General features: G+C 41.9%; 1 long non-coding RNA gene across 2 annotated transcripts in view; it reads right to left on the bottom strand.

The window, feature by feature from the left end:
• Nucleotides 1-21,388, bottom strand: part of LOC140706560 (uncharacterized) — a 44,470-nt gene that overhangs the window by 6,426 nt on the left and 16,656 nt on the right. The window lies entirely within an intron of this gene.

A 21,388-nucleotide genomic window follows, 5' to 3' on the forward strand; every position in this document is an offset into this window, starting at 1 on the left:
AAGATTTCTGTGACACATTGCCTTGAAAATGAGGTATCCTTTGTGTGCAGCTCTATAATTTGTGAAATATCTCAGAATGCACTGGTGGACATTACTGAAAGAAGTAAAGGCTGAAATCCTGTTGCGTACGTCTGCCTGTTCAGTAGGAATTATGCCATTAGCAGCCACAAATTGCTGCTGATTGAAGGCTTCCTTTTGCAATTTCAGGGTATGTATGGTGCATGCACACTGCAATGAACGCATGCACACCCCAGAATTGCAAAGTGACCCCCATTAATCAGCAACAATCTGCCACTACCAATGATGTCACTCCTGTTGTACAGTTGAACTCCATCCAACAGGATTTCAGCTACTGTGTAGCTTAAGGCTATTCATATGGTGGTAGCACTATTGGAGATGGCTGGATAGCTCAGTGAGTTGGGTAGATATTTGGAATTTGATTGCCCACTGTGTGTCCCAGCTTGGCTATGTAGCCTTGGGCAAGTTGCACTGTCCCAGACATCCCCCAGAAGAATGGAATGGTAAACCACTTCTGAATATACCTAAAAACCCTAGAAAGGATTGCCATGAATAAAAATTGACTTGACAGCATTCAATAATAATAACAACTCTTATTAGCACTGCTGGGAGCAATCCAGATTAATCTCAAGGATTGTGAGCCTTGAAGTGGGGCCCTCTGTTTCATCCTTTGCCAAAGGGACCCCAAGGTCCCCAGCCCTTCCAGAATACTGGAAGGTATTCAAATTGTTAACTCCTGTGTATTTGTAGGCTTAAAAAATCATCAAGGTAATGAATGAGTAATACTGTCTGTCCCCACCAATCTTCTTGCTGCCCACTCCAGGAATGTGGTAAAAGCCTCAAAGGCAGCACATGATACCAAATAGCTGATGCGCATTGCCTTAGCAAAGTACTATTCACAGTTGAACTTTAAAGGCAAAAGTCCTTAGGATTGACTGGGAGGAGATGGAATGTAGATTGGATATCACAATTTCCATAAGGACCCCAGTTCTGCATGGTCTAATCATCTGTGCTGCATGGTCAAACAATGTGTATTTGACCGAGCATAAACCAGGCAGGGTGGCATCATTTACAGATTCTTCTTTACGGGTAAAAGAGGTGATGAACTGGACAGAACTCCCTGGGCATTTTCTCAGGCACTACTCCCTAGAGAGACATCCTTAAACTGGGTAATGGTGGGACACTAAAAGTGCTTCCCCCCCCCCCTTTCCTTGTTAATCTTGGCCTCCACCGGGCCAGGGAGATCTTTTGCTGACTTCAAATTTTCCACATAAGATGGCATCAGTTGCTCCCGATATGGAATCTGGCACCTCTTAGAACAGCCCTCTAAAAGGTATTATATAGCTCTCCTATCTGGATGGTCTTTTATCTGCCACAGAGATGAGAGAAGAGGCCAAAGAAACCTCAACGCCCCACACATTTCCCCTTCGTTTTGTTCCTCCTGCTGTGGAAGGCCTGGAGGCCTGAGCTCTATCTTTCTTTCTCCCTGGCAATGGTTTAGGGTTGTTCCCTTGAAAGGCTGCTGATGGCCTGAGCGATGAGTGCAGGACAGGCAGGGGTAAGGAGCCATGCATTTATCACAACTGTGATTGAACTTGCATTGTGTCCTATTCCACTTTGTCTGATTGTATTCTCAGCACCATGAGCACTCTTTTTCCTAAGACCGGGAAAGATCTCCCAAACTCTGTCTTTGGCTTAATCTGGGACCCCCACAGCTTGTCATTGAAAAAAATCCAAAACATCCTTCTGCTTTGTGAGCCTCGTTTATGAAATGTCTCATAGCTGAATGCCGCTACCTCCCCCACCAAAGCTTGTTCATGCAGAACGTTGGAAAGATTATTTGTTAGGTGCCAATCCTATTCTGGATGGGCCATCTGGATCACTCCTATATACTGTACATGGTATATCCAGCCAACCAGTTGCTGAATGTTTGCTGCATTTGATCCTTTCTGGTTTTCTTGCTATCTTTTTCTCAGTCTCTATACTCCTTGCCCTCTTCCATCTCTGGTTACAGCAAAGAAAATATATCTACATACCAACCCTCAATGTAACACTCCCCTATCTTCCAAGGAACGCGTAACGCAAGCAGGTCCTCATTATCCTGGACCAGCTGGTGGGGGGTGGCCATATCATCCCATACCTCCCTAGGGCCAGTCCACTATCCCACTGCCTTTCCATGCCTTCTGACTGCCCAACGGGGAAGCCTGGGCACCCCCACCCCACATAGCCAACAGTCCCTCCTTCCTCATTTTTCAGAGATGATTTACCTGAGGATCCCTTACTGTCTGAATTGTCTTTCCCTCAATGGGACATCCTCTTAGCAGTCCCTCACATCCTGCACTTCCTAGTTTGCTGCTGCCTCTCTGATGAATCCTCATGGCTGCTGTTTGGGATAGATTCAGATTCAGGTGCTTTGCGCCTCTGTCTGGATACTTGCTAGAGCTGAGCTTGTGTTCCACCATCTGTTTCTTGCCTTTGTTCCACTGTGACACCACCACCATCTCAAAGTTGCAGACCTTCTTGTGCCCCTAATTGCTCTACCCTCTGAATTAACACAGTCTGCCAATCCCCTTCACGGACCCTCAATCCATGAAAGAGTTAGTGGCATTTGGGCAAGAGGTATGGCCCCAGCTACATCCACTACTGCCCAGCCTCTTACCATGCATCATTTTGGTGCCCATGCCTCCCAAGCTCCCTGGCTTGGTTGGACAGAAAACCCCAAGCTGGGCAGGACCCTGTGTGGTTAACTGTTGTATCTGTGCTTCCTCTGCCTTGGAACCATCTTTGCCTAATGAGAAAATAAAATGGCAAAACTACCCTGTAGGAGAAGATGTGAGAATGCTATGCAATATGCAAATTTTAATAATACTTATTTTTATGTGTGTGATGGGGTGGGTACTGATCCACCACCCTCAGCTGTATGCCCCACTGGTATGGCACCCCTTAATGAGCTGCCTAGAAAAGTGCAGCACTGACTCAGCACCTTAAAAGAAAAACGCCCCCAAATGTTTCTCTTTGTATATGGGGTGGCCAAGTGGTTATGAGGTGACTGAATAGTGTATATTAGGATCCCACACCCCGTTAAAGTTGTCTCCAAGTACAGTACATGATGGTCTTGTGTCCCCAATCTGCAGGAACAAGTGTAGAACCCATCCCCAAGTCCAGAGCGTACTGTGCCCCTGACTGACTCCTGGTGCCCAACTGCACGCTTCCACATGCACACATACACAACAGATACACACACACAAATGGCTGCTGTCGAGCTCTTGCCAACAAAAGAGGGGGTGCTAACAAACCCCAGCCAGGGATGGCCCTATTGTTCTCCCTGGGTGATTTCAGCTTAGTGATTTCACTGCTGCTCTGCCAGCTCCTCGCCAAGTTTCCTTTCTATCCCAGCTAGGGGGACTAGACTGGAAATTCTTTCAGTCAGTTACACCAGGCAGGAAATTCCCCTTTCAAGCACTGCTGGCCATTCCTGATTGGCCAGTCAGCAGCACATTCTGTCTCCTCAACCTCAAACTTGTCTGAGAAAAGGACCCAAGATGGCTGGTGGCTCCTTCTCAATGTACCAGAGTCACTGAGCCCTAAGCCAGGCCCCAGGTTATTGGTTTTTCTGGGTGACTTAGGCTTCCTGAATCACAAATGCAGGAAAGATTGAAAGAAAATTAATTAGAACGAATGATGTTCATGGAGCATTCAAGACTGTGCATACCACCCCCTGCCTGCCACCTTAACAGTCAAATCACACTTAAGGATGATTCATAGCTCTCCCCATTTCAGCCATATGTTTGGAGTACAACTCATCAGTGCCATATGGCCACAGGCTCTCATTATTATAACTGGAAACTGAGCAGCATTGGGTTGCACAGCTGGGCACAAATAGTATGGTACACAGGCCAGATTTCTGGGTGATGTTTGTGTGAGTAACGGTTCAACAGAAACAATATGACCATGTGGTTAGGCTTCACTCATTCATTAATTGCAGTCATGTGTCTGAGTTGACTTCTTTGTGCAAATGAGCTCATATTCTTAGGCGACTTAAAAAAAACCACCAAGAAAAAACCACCAGTCTTTTAAAGCGAAAAAAGTGTGCTGCTTACTTTTACTATTCTTAGTATATGTGCTGTTCATGACTAGATGTTCATATACAATTTTTTTGTCTCTCTCTCTCTCTCTCTCACCTGTCCTAGATTTTTGCATCAGTATTCACCTCTGCTTCAAACACTAAGTTCCGAAATAGTTCTTACTTCCCTCCTGGAAAGCAGGAGTTTCCTTGAAGGATTGCTTTGGCATTCCAGGAATCAGGTTTCAGGAGAACTGCTATTGTGGTGTGTTTTTTAATGTTTAATGTCAGAGATCTTAAGTGGAATCCAGGTGAACTGGCTAATCACAAGTCCAACTGGGGTCGCTTTCTTCCAGGCTTCGTGGGGTGTGCTAGTAACACCACAGCCATGGAAACAGACAGATGGACAAATATTTAATTATTAACCTATTTTTACTCTGCCTTTCTCCTTTAAAAAGGACCCAATGTGGCTTACACCATTAAAAGACAATATTAAACCTACTAACAGTGAGTGTACCAATACTGAAAAGGATCAAACAAGGACCATACTAAAAATCGTAAGTAACACCAAAACATGTTCAAAGCAGTAAAGTACGATACTATGCAAACACTCTTATGGAAATTTCCTACTATCTTTGATATTCTTGTCAGAGATTCATATATTTCCAGTGAAGGTCAAAAAGTCAATGACTGCACAGCCCAATCTGGACTTTGGTACACTAAATCACAGCAAGCAAGGTCTATAGTGTCAATAGTGAAAAGGGCAGTGGCCACAGTATGTATTTGTATATTCAGCATCACTTCAATCCCATGTGAGGGGGAAAAAACAGACCTATTCAGTTTTGCCTTTTCAAGGAGGTACTAAAGTTATTAGAGGATTTAAGAAAAGATGGTAGCTTCATGTCTACATACAATTTTTTACTTTCTTATACACTTGAAGTCCTTTGGCACTGGCAGAGACAGGACCACAGGGTTAGATAAGAAAAATGGATAAAGTTGTAATGTAAATCCCTTATTTCTAATTTTATGGGCGGCCTGATCCAAAGGCCATTTCCATGTCATTAGAAGTAAACCGGCTTCAATCCAAGCATTCCATCTCAAATAGTATGTGGACCATGGCCACAAAACCCATGCTTTCAGAGTACCCTATTTAATTAAAGCAAATGGTCTGAACCTGCCAGTATTCTAAGCAAAACAAATTTCTAGCAGCAATCAATTAAACCTTTCTTGCCTCGGAGAATGAAAACTACTTTCTAGTATCCTTGCATTTAAAGTAGAATATTTCTAAATATAATCATTATAGCCAATACTTTAGAAATGCATTGCTTTATTCTTTTTCACTTCCCAACCTGCATCCTTGTACAATACCAGTGTGTTTGTCTTTTGAAACAGACAACTTTTTCAGGTTTGCTTGTTTTCTTAAATGAAGGTTTAGTTTCTGAAAAAGGGAACATTTAAAACTCTATTATATTTTTGTTTGCTTGCGAAGTGCTTTTTAAAAAAATCTCAGCCAATTTCATAACAGTACTTCATAGGTAATTATTATAACATAAATCCATACATGTTGTTTGATCAGGAATAAGTTCCAATGGGATCAATGAGAGCTGTTCCCTAGTAAGTACATTCAGGTTGCTGAAGTAATACTTTCCTAGGGGTAACTCCCTGCCCCCAAATATGCTTAAGATTGCATTGCCATGTAGACTTACACACAAGGCAGGCAGTGCATGGAACAGTAACATTTTTAGACTACAACTTCCACACATTACTTTACCAAGTGCTAGCAACACAATATGGTTCTTTCAGGGTTATCATGGTTGTTAATTGTTCTCAAAAGTCTTCCCCTAGTTAGATCAAACAGGATGTTGGTTAATTTAACCCAGGAGTGTGGCTTTCTTGGCAGCTATGAAGTGGGACACTTCTGGACTGTGGAGTCTCTGGCTAATTTGGGTTGGAGGGGATGATATGCTCTTGAATGTCATGTCTTTTGATTGTCTCTCCCCCCCCCCCCCCCGTTCTATTGTAACTTTGTTGTAAAGCAGTTACAGCACTGGACGAGGTCCACTTTTGGGGGCACTCAGGGGTTGTGCTCCTAAGGGATCTTGGCATGAAGATTTTCAGGAACAGGCTATGCTCAGGAGGCAGTGAGTCCTTTACTTCCACCATGCAGTGGGTTGTATCCTGTATCCTATCACCCTATAGTTTTCTCTCAGTGGACATGCTGGTGTATGTGTGTTAATTCTTCAGTTGGCCGGCAGGTTGTACAGAGCCTGGATCTGTCACTTCATACTGCACCAAGTCTCTTAAGCTCTAACCAACAACATTGTGATCATTTCATTCCAGCAGCACAGTCAAGTATGTCCATGTCCCTCACACTCCCTTCCCTGTAATTGCTAGGGCTGCAAAGTTTTATTCTGTACTCACTCTTGACTGTTTTTCAACATCCCTTCTGCTTGTATATTGCAAAATGCCATTCCGTGTGCTTGAAAATATTACTGTATACTGAACACATCGATTTGGGAGAGATAATTGGGGGAAGGGGAGAAGTAAGGGTATGTGTCCCTCTGTATCCTCCGTTGCTAAGTGGTTGCTTCAAAGCTATGCCTGTCTCTGGAACTTACCAGAAGGTAGACCTGCAGACATATTCTTGTTATAGTTTTCCTGAGGGTTCTATAGTATTGCTCTCCTTTTATTGAACATATGCTGTCTAAAGATTTTAAAGTAATCCTAAGGTGAACATGGAATGAACAGTAAAACCCTGCAAAAATCAACATTACTGTAATCTTTAATAATAATCCTGTGCCATCAAGTCAGTTCTGATTTATAGTGACACTTTCCAAGATTTTCCATCTAGAGAAAACTCAAGAGTGGTTTCCCATTCCCTTATTTTGGGACACCCTGGGACTGTGCAGCTGGCCTAGGGCTACACAGGATGGCTGTACTCTCAGAAGGCGCAGTGGGGAATCAAACTCCCAACCTCTGGCTCTGCAGCCAGATATCTAAACCACTGAGCTATCCAGCCAGTCAACACTATAGTCTTTATTGTTTAAGAAAGAAGTGTCACTTCCCCCACTCCTATAAAGGTGCTCCGAATCCTCCTCTGTGATCGATTAGCATCCTCTGTGATCGATTAGCAAGGACACATCTGACCTCACTAGTTGTTTAAAGGTCATCAGTGAAGCATGCCCAAAACAACCCCTTGGCAGCATGACATCCTCCTCATTTACCAGAACCCTGAGTGGGGGCAGATTATTTTAATTTCCTCCTTTTAAAAGGAAATAAAATGAATCCCCATGTAAAAATGTTCCCACTCCTGTGATTCCTTCATTCATAGCTAATGTAGGCAGTGATGGCATAGTATATTCTCAAGCTTGCTTCTGGCCAATTAAATATTCATAAGCTCTTGCTTCTCCAGATGTGTTTTATTACTAACAGACTTTTTTAGCTGATACTGTAACAGATAATGCATTATTTAGCTGAATTTACTTACTTCTACTACTTAATTCTTCCATTACAGTTACATGTTTCTGAACACTAGACCATTGCTCTCCTCTGTATCTGGATTAAGCCCCATTAAAAGGAAGCTGTATGTTGGTTCTTCAGACAGAGAGATAGCTGTAACCCAGGTCACGCTACAGTCAACTGCTAATCAGGCGTCAGAAGTCTTGAACTGAGATGGTGTATTTATGCAACCACTTGTTACTGGTTCAGGTAAATTTTAACACAGGTAATACTTTACTGATGAAAAGAGTTGTGTGTATGTGTTATAACTCCATAAGATGATTTTGTCACATTTATTTTATCATATCCTATTTGTTGCTCAAAATACTTCCCCATTTCTCTTTAAATCATTTGGCATATGTGGCACGTGACATTGTTTTTCTCATTGTTCTCAAAATACACTATTTTCCCATACTGTTTTGTATGAAAATATTTATTTACCCAGAGTGTTGTTAGTCTGTGGAACTCCTTGACACATGATGTGGTGAAGGCATCTGGCCTAGATGCCTTTAAAATGGGATTGGACAGATTTCTGAAGGAAAAGTCCATCGCAGGTTACAAGTCATGATGGGGATGTATAATCTCCAAGCTTAAAAGGAAGGAACTTCAAAATGCCAGAGGCAGGGGAGGGGTATCAGGAGACAGGTATCTAGTTGTCTTGTGTGCTCCCAGAGGCATCTGGTGGGGTCACTGTAAGATACAGGAAGCTGGACTAGATGGGCCGTTGGCCTGATCCAGCAGGGATCTTCTTAAGTTATTACATTATGTATTGTATTTACACTTTCTAACACAACATAAATATTAAAGTCTAAAAGCAAAACATTTCTGTTTCCTTTTCATTCTACGATTGTGACATAAATCAAAGTATAGTATACTCCTTGATTTGTATCAGAGTTATAGAGGAGGGTGGAAGGCAAAATACTGAAGCTTTAAGACTCCAGTATTTTTCCCATGTCAAGTTGCCTGACATAACACATCCCTCTTATTTTGGCAACTGGGAATTTTGGGACTAAATATCTGAGAAGCCTTCAACCAGGCAGAATTTTATTTTCAGTGACTTTTATGAATGTTTCTTCCTTCTCTCCTCCTTGTGAAAAAGTATAATAGGCACTTTGCCAGCAAAGATTATTATGCCTTCAAGTCTGAATATTCCAAAGCTGTTTTACATGTAGTGCACTGCAGTCATTTTGACCCTCATGTCAGACAGAAATTAATCACCCTCTTCTCTCTAGTTCTCCTGGTAGATGAAATATTTTTATTATTATTTTGTTTATCTGATAAATTCCCCTCTGTTCCTCATTTAGCTGCAACAGTTTTTTTCACGTTCCAATAAGGACATAGGTTCAGTTGCACCAAACTTGAGTTACCTTGGTCTTTTAATTATGGTTGGCCTATTCCGAGCATAGTCCATATTTTTAATTTTTCCTAATGAACAATCTTTGGTTGTAATAAATCCCGTACTGTAATAAATGTATGTCTTTTGTGATTAACTGCATCACTCTATGATCCCTACATCTCCTCTCTATGCTAATTAATTAATTATGTGCTGTCATGTCCATTCCAAAATATGCCTATACTGTCCCAGGTTTTGTAGGTATAAAGTACTGAGAGGTAGTTTGTCACTCCCTTCTTCTGGGGGTGCCCTTGGGACCTCAGAACCTGCCCCAGGACATACAGGCTGACTCTTCTCCTTGCCCAAAAGTTTATTTTTCTGAAGGGAAATACTTTAGCACTACATAGGAAAGGAGGTGGCTAATAAGATTATGCTATAATATTAACTGGAGGGAAGAGATAAGGTATCAGAGAGTGGAGGGAACTGATTTGATTTGAGTGAGGAACAGTGATCTTTGGTTCACATTTTATTGTTTTGATAGATACAGCTTCTTAATTTTTCTCTTCCTTTTTGGGGAATTTCCCTGTTTTGTTTTGTTTTGTTTTGTTTTGTTTTCTTTTGTTCTTTGAATCATGAGAACCAAGAGTCATCAGTGCAGAGAAAAGAAAGAAAAAAAGTTCTTCTGTTTGTTGCACAGCTTAAGAATACAAATAAAGCTAGACATGAGAGCAAAGAGTCAACAGCAATATATTACTTTAGACTCACTGTACAGAGAAAATAACTTCTCCAAACCAGTTCTAATTGGATCTTTAAGGAAACACACCCACTCAGAAAGGAGAAGGACCTCGCTTTTCAGCTTGCTTTTTAGAGATAGAGCCTATATACTACAAGATGTTACTCATAAATCTGCTCTTGGTCCTGTTCAGATTTCTCAGAAACACATCCCACATTACATCAAAAGCAAGTCTTAGCCAAGAAGGTAGGTATAAAACCTCACAACTTTCACCAAACAGTTGTCATCTACATTGTCCACTTTTGGGGAACAGGGATGCCAGGCTTTCTGAATGTAGCAGGATTTTGAGGCAGATGTACGGCATTAATAAATAACAGCTGCCATTAAAAGGTTGCACAGAGAGAGAGAGAGAGAGAGACAATATCCACCAGTCATTTCCGTGGGAGGGAAATACGAGGGGGTGCTGATAAGTACTGAGCCTTTACCAGAAAAAAATTGAGCTAGGAAGCTGTAACTGTCACATTATTCTACATATTCTCCCAGGAAGTCAATGCACTTGTGACATCTGTCCTGCAGCTTCTTAAGTCCCTGCAAATAAAATTCTTCCGACTGCTGGTGTTACCACTCATTTGCAGCATTAGTTGCCTCCAGAACACTCCCAAATTGTTGTCCCTTTAGGTGTTTGGGGAACAAATAATAGACAGAAGGAACCAGGTTGGGAGAATAGGGTGGATGGGACATCACTTGAAAGCCTAAGGACATCAGTTTTGCCATTGTTTCACCTGCAGTATGTGGCGAGGCATTGTCATGCAACAGGATGACACCTCTGGAGCGCTTTCCTCAACATTTTTCCTTGATGTTTTGCCTCAACTTTGTCAATAAAGCACAGTAATATTTTGCAGTAATATTAATATTCCTTAGACTGTTCCTTTGTCTCAGGATCATAACAGTCGATCCATGTCTCATCACCAGTTCCCAGTTTGCCCAGGAAATCTGACTCATTCCTTGCAAAATGTTACAAAACAGCCACCGACGACTCCGTTTCCTCTTTTGTTCGGTTGTCAAAAGTTTAGGGATCCACTTTGCTGCCAGCTTTCTCATTTCCAAGTCGTTGTGGATAATGGCACCAACTCTCTCACATGATATTCTCATATATATAGTAATACTTCTGGCTGATATTCAGTGGTCCTCCATGATCATGTCATGGATAGCTTTCACATTTACAGGCACAGAGACAGAAACAGGCCTTCCACTGGGTTTCTCACTTTTAACACTGAAATAGCCAGTTTAAAAATTGACAACCCAATGTTTAACTGTTGCATATGAAGGACCACTGTCATCCATAGTTTGTGACATTTCATCATGGATCTGCTTTGCACCTTTCCCTTGGAGAAAGAGGAACTTAATTATGGTCCTGTGCTCTTCCACATTGAACTTTTCTGGAGGTGCCACCATATTCACTTTGGACCAGAAAATGAAAGTTAAGTTAAAATCATAGGTATTTTAACCTAAAAATCATTTATTTTTGCACTGTTGAATATAGGCAAATTGGCCAATACACCCTGCAATTTATGCTCACTTTTTTCTGGGTAAGGCTCAATACTTATCAGCACCCCCTTGTAACATGGAAATCAACCTTAACTACGTAGTGGTTAGAACTACTGTGCAATTCTGGATTTCTTTCCTGTACGCTGTTTCATCCCCTCCTGTGATAAGGCCCAGCATGGTGGTATCGCCTGCAAACGTTATTACCATATTACCAAAATGGTACTCACGTAACTTACTATTCCTGCAGGGGCCCATTTAGTCAAAATAAATATTATTATCTGCCATAGCAGGAACTTGCTAGTCTTTTACTTTATGAGAGCCATATTTTGCCACCAAAGTAAAAGCAATAAACATCTCTATTAAAAATATTTTGACTGTTTAAAGTGATCACTAACTACACTGGCAAAATTCAGTTGTTTACTGTTGAAAATAAATGTAAATAACTGAGAGGAATATAAATATAGGGAAGCAAAACATACACATCCCCAGATACAACACTCCATAAACACACAATGGACACCAATAACAGTGATACTGGGCACCAGACATTAAATAGCAACATGTATATCAATACAGCGGCAAAGACATCATGGATTTTCCTCCATAGATTCAAACTGGCTTATCTAGGTGAGAACTTAGAATATTTTTCATGTGTGTTCAGCAAAGGGCTAAAGTTTGCTTAAAGCTATAATGCTTTTTACTTTTTAATGATGTATTTTAGATGTTTTCTCTGCTTTTTCAATGTGCCTCTTTTAGGCTAAAAGTTCTGTCATTTTTAGACTGAAATATAATTTAAGTTCTTGTCCGTAACTTCTATAGCTAAAAATGTATAACTGAAATAGATTTGTCTGGCTTAATTTCTGTCTACAACAAGTTTTGGTTTTGGAATATTTGTTATTCACAACTTTTCATAGTTGAAAGGATTCTGGATGGCACTCACACCTGCGGCTTTTTACAAGTTGCAAGATTGGATTTCTGTTTGAGTATTTGGACCTACAATTTTCTTCACAGCTGTAAGAATGTTCTCAATACATTTTTAATTGTTCCTTTTTTGATTTCATTTTATTCATATGGAACACAGAAGCAATGTAAGATGAATATAACTTGTAGAAATTGGCAAGCTGATGTTGCCTGGAATCATTGCAATAGTGAAACTACTTGTTTTGCCTTGATACCCAAGATATGATTTGATATGATTTGAAATGGTCATTTGGTTTCATTCTGGAATTAACCCTTAATGTAACAAATGCCATTTGAGATGAACATGGCTTTTGATTTTTTCTTCTTCCCCTAAACATCTAGAGGAGAGTAGCTGCTGCCCAGAGTAGACCTTTGGTCTAGATGGGTGGGGTAGAAATCTAATAAAATAAAATAACATAATAATAATAGAATTCAGGTGTCAGACTTTCTGATCTGATAACAGCATTTATGGTTTGTATAAAATTCAATCCCACAACAATTCTCACAGACAGAAATAACACAATAGCCATTTATCGGTGGAGAATTTAGATAAAATATTTCTGGAACAGAACCATTGCACAAAACGGGCTGGAAAAAATGAAGTTGCTCAAACTCCCAACTAAGCAGCAAATAGGTAATGGGAGAGGGGGACATTTTCAAATAGCAACTTGGCCACCTTATTGGAATAAAGGGATGGATACTTGCAAATAACCCATGCATTCACAACAGAACAAGAATGTGATGCTACATCACTAGTTTCAAGTACAACATGCTGATTAATGAAGTATTAAATTTTGGACCGGGGATAAAAACAAACTTCTGACGGGGTAGAATTTGTTACAATATGGAAACAAATATAATACTAATGAACAGCAGATGTCAGCAGGGAAACCAGCAAATATGACTCAATACAGTTAAGATATTCACTAGGACCTCAGGATGATGTAGCGCAGTGGTTATCAACCTTTTCAAAACTCTGGACCAGTTGGGGGGGGGCACGGTCCATTTGTGGGTGGGCGGGGCACCCGTTCATGCAGGCACAGGTGGGCAGGGCACCTGTGCATGCGTGTGGGAGGGCGGGAGATCTGTCTCCATGGCCCAGTTCTTCGAAGGCCACGTCCTGGTACTGGGCGCGGACCAGGGGTTGAGAACCCTGGATGTAGTGGATAGAGTGGCGGCCTGGATTCAAATCCCCATTCAGCCATGGAAGTTCACTGGGCTTGTGAAACTGGTAAAACCACTCCTTAAATATCTCATTTACCTTGGAAGCCCTGTTAGGCTTGCTGCAAGTCAGTTCCAACCTGACAGCACATAACTAACAGGTTGACCAGTAGGTCTACCTCCCACATAATTGTTTTTAAAAGGATTAAATAAATATTTACAAGAGGTCACACACACATCCACAACTTGCTTCACAATTTCAGAAGGTGGTCTCCTTCTACAGTCTTGTCATCAGAGAACATTTTCAGGTACTTGAAAATGGCAGGAGCAAGACTATACCACACATATTCCTCTCTTGGCTTTAACAGCCAGTGTAAATGTGTCAGCCCAGCAACTAACCTACATACATAGTAAGTGGAATCATGACAATTTTTAAGGCAGATTCCTAGCCCCTTAGTGTTTGATTGTCAAACTCAGACCTTACAAAGAAAGATGCATCGCTTGCTCTCATTTTCTCTCACACACATCACCCCACCAACCATCATCTAGCATGTAACAGCTGTTAGCAGGGTTCAAGTTTTGTTTTTGCTTTACAAAACTGTATAGAACATTTTCCCTGAGAGTAAAATAGGTAGGGAAAGCCTGGTTGAGTGGATTCCAGTGATGTCATAATTGATGGGAACATATGCATTCTTCTCCAAGAACCTTTTCCCTTGAATTGTCTCAGGAGCCTTTTGGAACAGAAGCAAAGACTTGCTCTTTCTCTGCATGCTTTTAGCCACTGAATCTTTGAATATGGCTTTGGAAAGAAAGAAGGAAGGAAGAACAAAAGAAGTGAGAATAAACCCCTACCACCAAAGTGTATTTCCTGTTTTGCACAAATATTGGGAAATATATATATATTTTCAGCTCTCAAAAGAGAAATGCAGAGTCAGGTTTATCACAGGGTAGGGTATGCAGCTAGCACCACATATCCCTACTAATTCCTCCTACAAACTACATAACACTTTGGCTAACACTTTACAAATTACGATCGTTTAGTTTACATGAAACACATGCACACACATGCAGTAGCCTTTGTAAACTGTAAGGTAAAGGTAAAGGTTCCCTTTGACAATTTTTGTCCAGTCGTGTTTGACTCTAGGGGGCGGTGATCATCCCCGTTTCCAAGCCATAGAGCCAGCGTTGGTCCGAAGACAATCTTCCGTGGTCACATGGCCAGTGCGACTTAGACACGGAACACTGTTACCTTCCCACCGAAGTGGTCCCTATTTATCTACTTGCATTTGCATGCTTTCGAACCGCTAGGTTGGTGAGAGCTGAGACAAGCGACGGGAGCTTACTCCGTTGCGTGGATTCGATCTTAAGACTGCTTGGTCTTCTGACCCTGCAGCGCAGGCTTCTGCGGTTTAGCCCACAGCGCCACCACGTCCCTTGTAAATTGTAGTAGCTTGCTATTTCAAGCTCTGCTTGGAAGGGAGAATGTATATTCTATAGAGATAGATTAGATGATGTGGTAGCAGTACTTTCAGACAAATGTCAAGCAGAAAGTATCTGCATGGTTCTCTTTTCAATATTGCAAACTAGATTTGAGACAGATTCACCAAAGTGTTAAGTACCGTTCTTCTGGGTTTTTCGGGCTCTTTGGCCGTGTTCTGAAGGTTGTTCTTCCTGACGTTTTGCCAGTCTCTGTGGCCAGCATCTTCAGAAGACAGCAACCTGTGCTCTGGTGTAGTTGGCTATGGGAGTGCAGTATTTATGGCTGTGAGATAGGCTTTTGTCTTTTTTCCTGTAGATGGGTGATTAGTGTGTATTGTTGTGGGTGTATTGTTGTGCTAAGGGGAAGAGGTTGTCTGTTCCTGTGGTTGATGGATGTCATTAGCTGGTCTTTTGTGTAGTGATCCTCTGTCCTTGTGGGTGGGTAGAGTTCGTTGACCTTTTGCATGTAGTATGTTTGATAGCTGGGAGCAAAGTTTTGTTGAGCTTCATACTTTCCTCTTTTTTGTTGAAACTGTGCTTGTGCTTGTGGATTTCAATGGCTTCCCTGTGCAGTCTGACGTAAAGATTGCTGGTGTTGTCCAGTATTTCAGTATTTTGAAATAGAATTTCATGTCCAGTTTGTTTCAGGGCATGTTCAGCTACTGCAGATTTTTCTGGTTGTTTTAGTCTGTAGTGTCTCTCATGTTCTTTGATTCTGGTGTGGATGCTTCATTTTGTGGTTCCAATATATAACTGGCCACAACTGCAAGGTATCCAGTATACTCCTGCGGTGGTGAGGGGGTCCCTTCTGTCCTTTGCTGACCATAATATTTGTTGTATTTTTGTGGTGGGCTTGAATACTGTTTGTAGGTTGTGTTTTTTCAAAAGTTTCCCCATGCGGTCCATGACCCCTTTGATGTATGGCAGAAATACTTTATTTGTGGGTGGTTGTTTTTCTTCTTCAGTTCGATGTTGTTTTCTAGGTTTGATGGCTCTTGTGATTTCATGTTTGGAGTAGCCATTTGCCTGTAGGGCCCAATTCAGATGGTTGAGTTCAGTGCTGAGAAACTGAGCTTCACAGTTCCGATTTGCCTGGTCTACCAGTGTTTTGATTATGCCTCTTTTTTGCTGTGGGTGGTGGTTGGAGTTTTTGTGTAGGTACCGGTATGTGTGGGTGGGTTTTCTGTAGACCTTGTGTCCCAGTCGGAGGTCAGTTTTGCGTAGGACCATGACATCTAGGAACGGGAGCTGGCCCTCTATTTCTTTTTCCATGGTGAATTGTATATTTGGGTGGATGCTGTTGAGATGGTTGAGAAATTCTTCCAATTTTTCTTCACCATGACTCCAAATTGCAAAGGTGTCATCTACATATCGGAACCAGACTGTGGGTGCGAGGGGTGCTGAAGCCAGGGCAAGTTTTTCAAAATGCTCCATGTAGAAGTTTGCTATAACCGGGCTGAGGGGGCTGCCCATAGCCACTCCATCTGTCTGTTCATAGAATTCATTATCCCACTGGAAATAGCTGGCCGTTAGGCAGTGCTGGAAGAGGGCCTTGATGTCTTCTGGAAATATCTGCTGGATGAGTGTCAGGGTGTCTTTTATCGGTACCTTAGTGAACAGGGATACTACATCAAAGCTGATCAGTCTGTCCCCAGGGTTGAGTTTTAGGGTGCTGATCTTGCTTTTGAATGTCCTGAGTCTTTGATGTAGGATGAGGTTTGTAGGAGGGTCGCTAGGTGTTTGGCTAATTCATATGTTGGGGAGCTGTTGGCACTTACAATGGGTCTGAGTGGGATTGAGTCCTTGTGGATTTTGGGGAGTCTGTATAGTCTTGGTGGGAGAGCTTCTGTCTTGCAGATGCATTGAAGGACGTTGGGGTGCAGGGAGGAACTCCTGATCAGCATGTTTGTTTGTTTTGTAATTTTGTTGGTTGGGTCCCGTTTCAGTTTTCTGTAGGTGGTGGGGTCTAGAAGTTCTCTGATTTTGTCCTTGTAATTTTCTGTTTCCATGATTACCGTGGTGTTGCCTTTGTCTGCTGGCAGGATGATGATGTCCAGGTCTGAGTCAGGGACTTGATAGCATTTCTCTCCTTTCTTGTTATGTTGCTTTTGTTTTTTTTTTGCTTTCCGTAGGATCCTAGTCACTTCCCCTCTTATTTCCTCTGCTTTTTCTTCTGGAAGATGATATAATGCTGATTCCAGTATGAAGCTCAACAAAACTTGGCTCCCAGCTATCAAACATACTACAGTGGTGCCTCGCATAGCGAGCGCTTCGCTATGCGATGAAACCGCACAACGAAGGGTCCCGGGCCATCGCTGGAGCGTTTGCTCAGCGATGGCCCCTATGGGCTTTTCTCGCTATGCGATGATCACGCGGACGCGATCAAAGCATAGCGAACAGCTGATCGGCGGTTCCAAAATGGCCGTCGCTAAAACAAAATGGCTACCGCTTTTTTGCCTCGCTAATGAGGCATCCAAAATGGCCACCGCAATGGAGGAAACTCGCAGAATGGTGAGTTTTAAGCCCATAGGAACGTATTAAATCAGTTTTAATACGTTCGTATGGGCTTTTTTATTTCACTTAGCGATGGATTCGCTGAGCGAGGGTTAATCCGGAACGGATTAACCTCGCTAAGCGAGGCACCACTGTATGTGCAAAAGGTCAATGAACTCTACCCACCCACAAGGACAGGAGATCACTACACACAAAAGACCAGCTAATGACACCCATCAACCACAGGAACAGATAATCTCTTCCCCTTAGCACAACAATACACCCACAGCAATACACACTAATCACCCATCTACAGGAAAAAAGACAAAAGCCTATCTCACAGCCATAAATACTGCACTCCCATAGCCAACTACACCAGAGCACAGGTTGCTGTCCTCTGAAGATGTCGGCCACAGAGACTGGCGAAACGTCAGGAAGAACAGCTTTCAGAACATGGCCAAAGAGCCTGAAAAACCCAGAACAACCATTAGATCCCAGCCGTGAAAGCCTTCGCGAATATATTGTTAAGTACCGTATTTTTCTGTGTATATGACAACCCCCTAATTTTGTCCCTTGCTGGAGGTGGAGGAGCAGTCAATGGGCAGCCTTGAGGGGTGGCTCTGCCTCCTCTTCCTGCTGCCACCACCTCCCGATCACAATGCCTCCTTGTCCCCTGCCCGAAGGTTGCCCTCAAGTGGAGTGGCGGCTGAGTGCAGCTGCTCCTTTGCCTCTGCCTCCATGTGTGTACAAAACGACCCTCAATTTTTCCTCTAATGATTTTAGGAAAAAAACATTTTATACATGAAAAAATATGGTAGTTAGTAGGATGAAGTATTCATTCCACAATCAGGCAACCTACTAGAGATGGGCACAAATTAAAAAATGAATTTCAAAATTCATTAAAAATTGCTAGCTTGTTGATTTATATTTGTTCGAATTGATGCCCCCTGACGAATACAAATCAATGAATTTCTAGCAATTTTTAATTTGTTGATTTGTTGGGCTATAAAATGCCCCCCCAGCACCTAGAGACACCAAAACTGCAGAGAAGCTTCTCGTGATTCTCCTCTACAATCCCTGCAAGTTTGGTGAAGGTTGGGTTTTCCCCAAGCCAGCTGTTAAGGGGCACTTTCCTGGGAGGACCCACTTTATGGGTGTATAACCCAGATGTCCAGAACCCAATCTTCACTAAACTTGGAGGGATTGCAGAAGAGAGTCAGTAGAAGCTTCTCTATAATTTTGGTGTGTCCAGGTGTTTGGGATGAATTTTTCTGCGAGCCCTCTTTGTGGGTGTATTACTTGGATGACTGTAACCCAAACTTCACCAAGCATACAGGGCATCAGGGGAAGCTTCTCTCTGATTTTGGTGTCTCTAGGTGCCTAGGAGGCCATTTTGTAGAGTTTTAAAGGCAAAAATACACAGTGGAAGAACAGATTTAAGGAACTAGATTTGGTGAACAGAGTGCCTGAAGAACTATGGATGGAGGCTTACAGCATTGTACAGGAGGCAGCAACTAAAACCACCCCAAAGAAATGGAAATGCAAGAAAGCAAAGTAGCTGTCCAGTGACGCCTTACAAATAGTGGAGGAGAGAAGGGAAACAAAATGCAAGGGAGATAGGGAAAATTACGGAAAATGGAATGCAGACTTCCAAAGAATAGCAAGGAGAGACAAGAGGGCCTTCTTAAATGAACAGTGCAAAGAAATAGAGGAAAATAATAAAAAGAGGAAAACCAGAGATCTGTTCAAGAAAATTGGAGGTATTAAAGGAACATTTTGTGCAAAGATGGACCTCACAGAAGCAGAAGACATCAAGAAGAGGTGGCAAGAATACGCAGAGGAATTATACCAGAAAGATTTGGATGCCCCGGACAACCCAGATAGTGTGGCTGCTGACCTTGAGCCAGACATCCTGGAGAGTGAAGTCAAGTGGGCCTTAGAAAGCCTGGCTAACAACAAGGCTGGTGGAGGTGATGGCATTCCAGTTGAACTATTTAAAATCTTAAAAGATGATGCTGTTAAGGTGCTACACTCAATATGCCAGCAAGTTTGGAAAACTCAGCAGTGGCCAGAGGATTGGAAAAGATCAGTCTACATCCCAATCCCAAAGAAGGGCAGTGCCAAAGAACACTCTATCGCAAAATTTCACTCATTTCACATGCTAGCAAGGTTATGCTCAAAATTCTACAAGGCAGGCCTCAGCAGTATATGGATCGAGAACTCCCAGAAGTTCAAGCTGGATTTCAAAGGGACAGAGGAACTAGAGACCAAATTGATAACATGTGCTGGATTATGGAGAAAGCCAGAAAGTTCCAGAAAAACATCTACTTCTGCTTCATTGACTACGCAAAAGCCTTTGACTTTTTGGACCACAACAAACTATGGCAAGTTCTTAAAGAAATGGGAGTGTTTGACCACCTTATCTACTGAACTGAATTGAATTGATTGGTTCAAAATTCGGAAAGGAGTACGACAAGGCTGTATATGATCTCCCTGCTTTTGCATATAAGTTAAATAACTTATATGCAAAAGGCTGGACTGGATGAATCCCAAGCTGGAATTAAGATTGTCGGAACACATATCAACAACCTCAGATGTGCAGATGATACCACTCTGATGGCAGAAAGTGAGGAATTAAAGAACCTCTTAATGACAGTGAAAGAGGATAGTGCAAAAAATGGTCTGAAGTGCAACATCAAAAAAAAAACTAAGATCATGGCCATGGTCCCATCACCTCCTGGCAAATAGAAGGGGAAGATATGGAAGCAGTGACAGATTTTACTTTCTTGGAATCCATGATCACTGTAGATGATGACAGTAGCCATGAAATTAAAAGATGCCTGCTTCTTGGGAGGAAAGCGATGACAAACTAGACAGCATCTTAAAAAGCAGAGACATCACCTTGCTGACAAAAATCCACATAGTCAAAGCTATGTTTTTTCCAGCAGCGATGTATGGAAGTGAGAACTGAACCATAAAGAAGGCTGACTGTCGAAGAATTGGTGCTTCTGAATTGTGGTGCTGGAGGAGACTCTTGAGAGTCCCCTGGACTGCAAGGAGGACAAACCTATCCGTTCTGAAGGAAATCAAGCCTGAGTGCTCACTGGAAGGACAGATCCTGAAGCTGAGGCTCCAATACTTTGGCAATCTCATGAGAAGAGAAGACTACCTGGAAAAGACCCTGATGTTGGGAAAGTATGAAGGCAAGAGGAGAAGGGGACGACAGAGGACGAGATGGATGGATAGTGTCATCGAAGCAACCAACATAAATTTGACCAAACTCCGGGAGGCAGTGGAAGACAGGAGGGCCTGGCGTGCTCTGGTCCATGGGTCATGAAGAGTCAGACACAACTTAATGACTAAACAACAAAGGCAAAAATGAATCAATAGATTGACTCATTGATTTTTCAGAAAATTTTTTAAATTTCTTATTTGTGATTCATCAATCTTGACAAATCACAAATTGAAATGAATCACAATTTTTCTGATTTATGCCCATCTCTACAAACTACCTCTAGTTTTCTGCTTTAATGAACACTCCATGAGGAATTTTATTCATAAACTTAATAGCTGGCTCTATGCAGTAATCATGTTCTGACCTTTGCAAGCCAGAATACAAAATCATCTCTGGGTACTTTAAAATACTGATTCTACCTTGAGTAATCTTCAGAATCTTTGCAGTGATGATAATTAAGAGGTCGCAATCTGTGCCTCTTTAGTTATTATCTGCACCACTCTGTGATGGTGTGTAATTTCTGCTGAAAGAGTGTCAAACTGTCTTTCTGCGAGAAAACAAACTAGATAAATTATATGATATGAAACAGAAAGATAATCCTGAAAGATGAGAATTTCTCTCGGTGAAATGGATTTTTTTTCAAAAACCCTTTGTTAATTGTCACTACATATTTATTTGAAAGTGATCATGTGTGTGCAGAGATATACATCATAAAAGAATAACCATGTTTTGGTTGTACACAATAGCTTCTTGCAGATCAAGACAAAGAAAATCTAGTCTGCTGCAGACTGCACCTGTGCATATTCCTAACTAACTAGGAGCTTCTCATATCCCACATATAATCCCAACCTCTGCATTTTAATTTAA

The sequence above is a fragment of the Pogona vitticeps genome, chromosome 4, assembly GCF_051106095.1.
Source record: "Pogona vitticeps strain Pit_001003342236 chromosome 4, PviZW2.1, whole genome shotgun sequence".
Classification (NCBI taxonomy): Eukaryota; Metazoa; Chordata; class Lepidosauria; order Squamata; family Agamidae; genus Pogona; species Pogona vitticeps.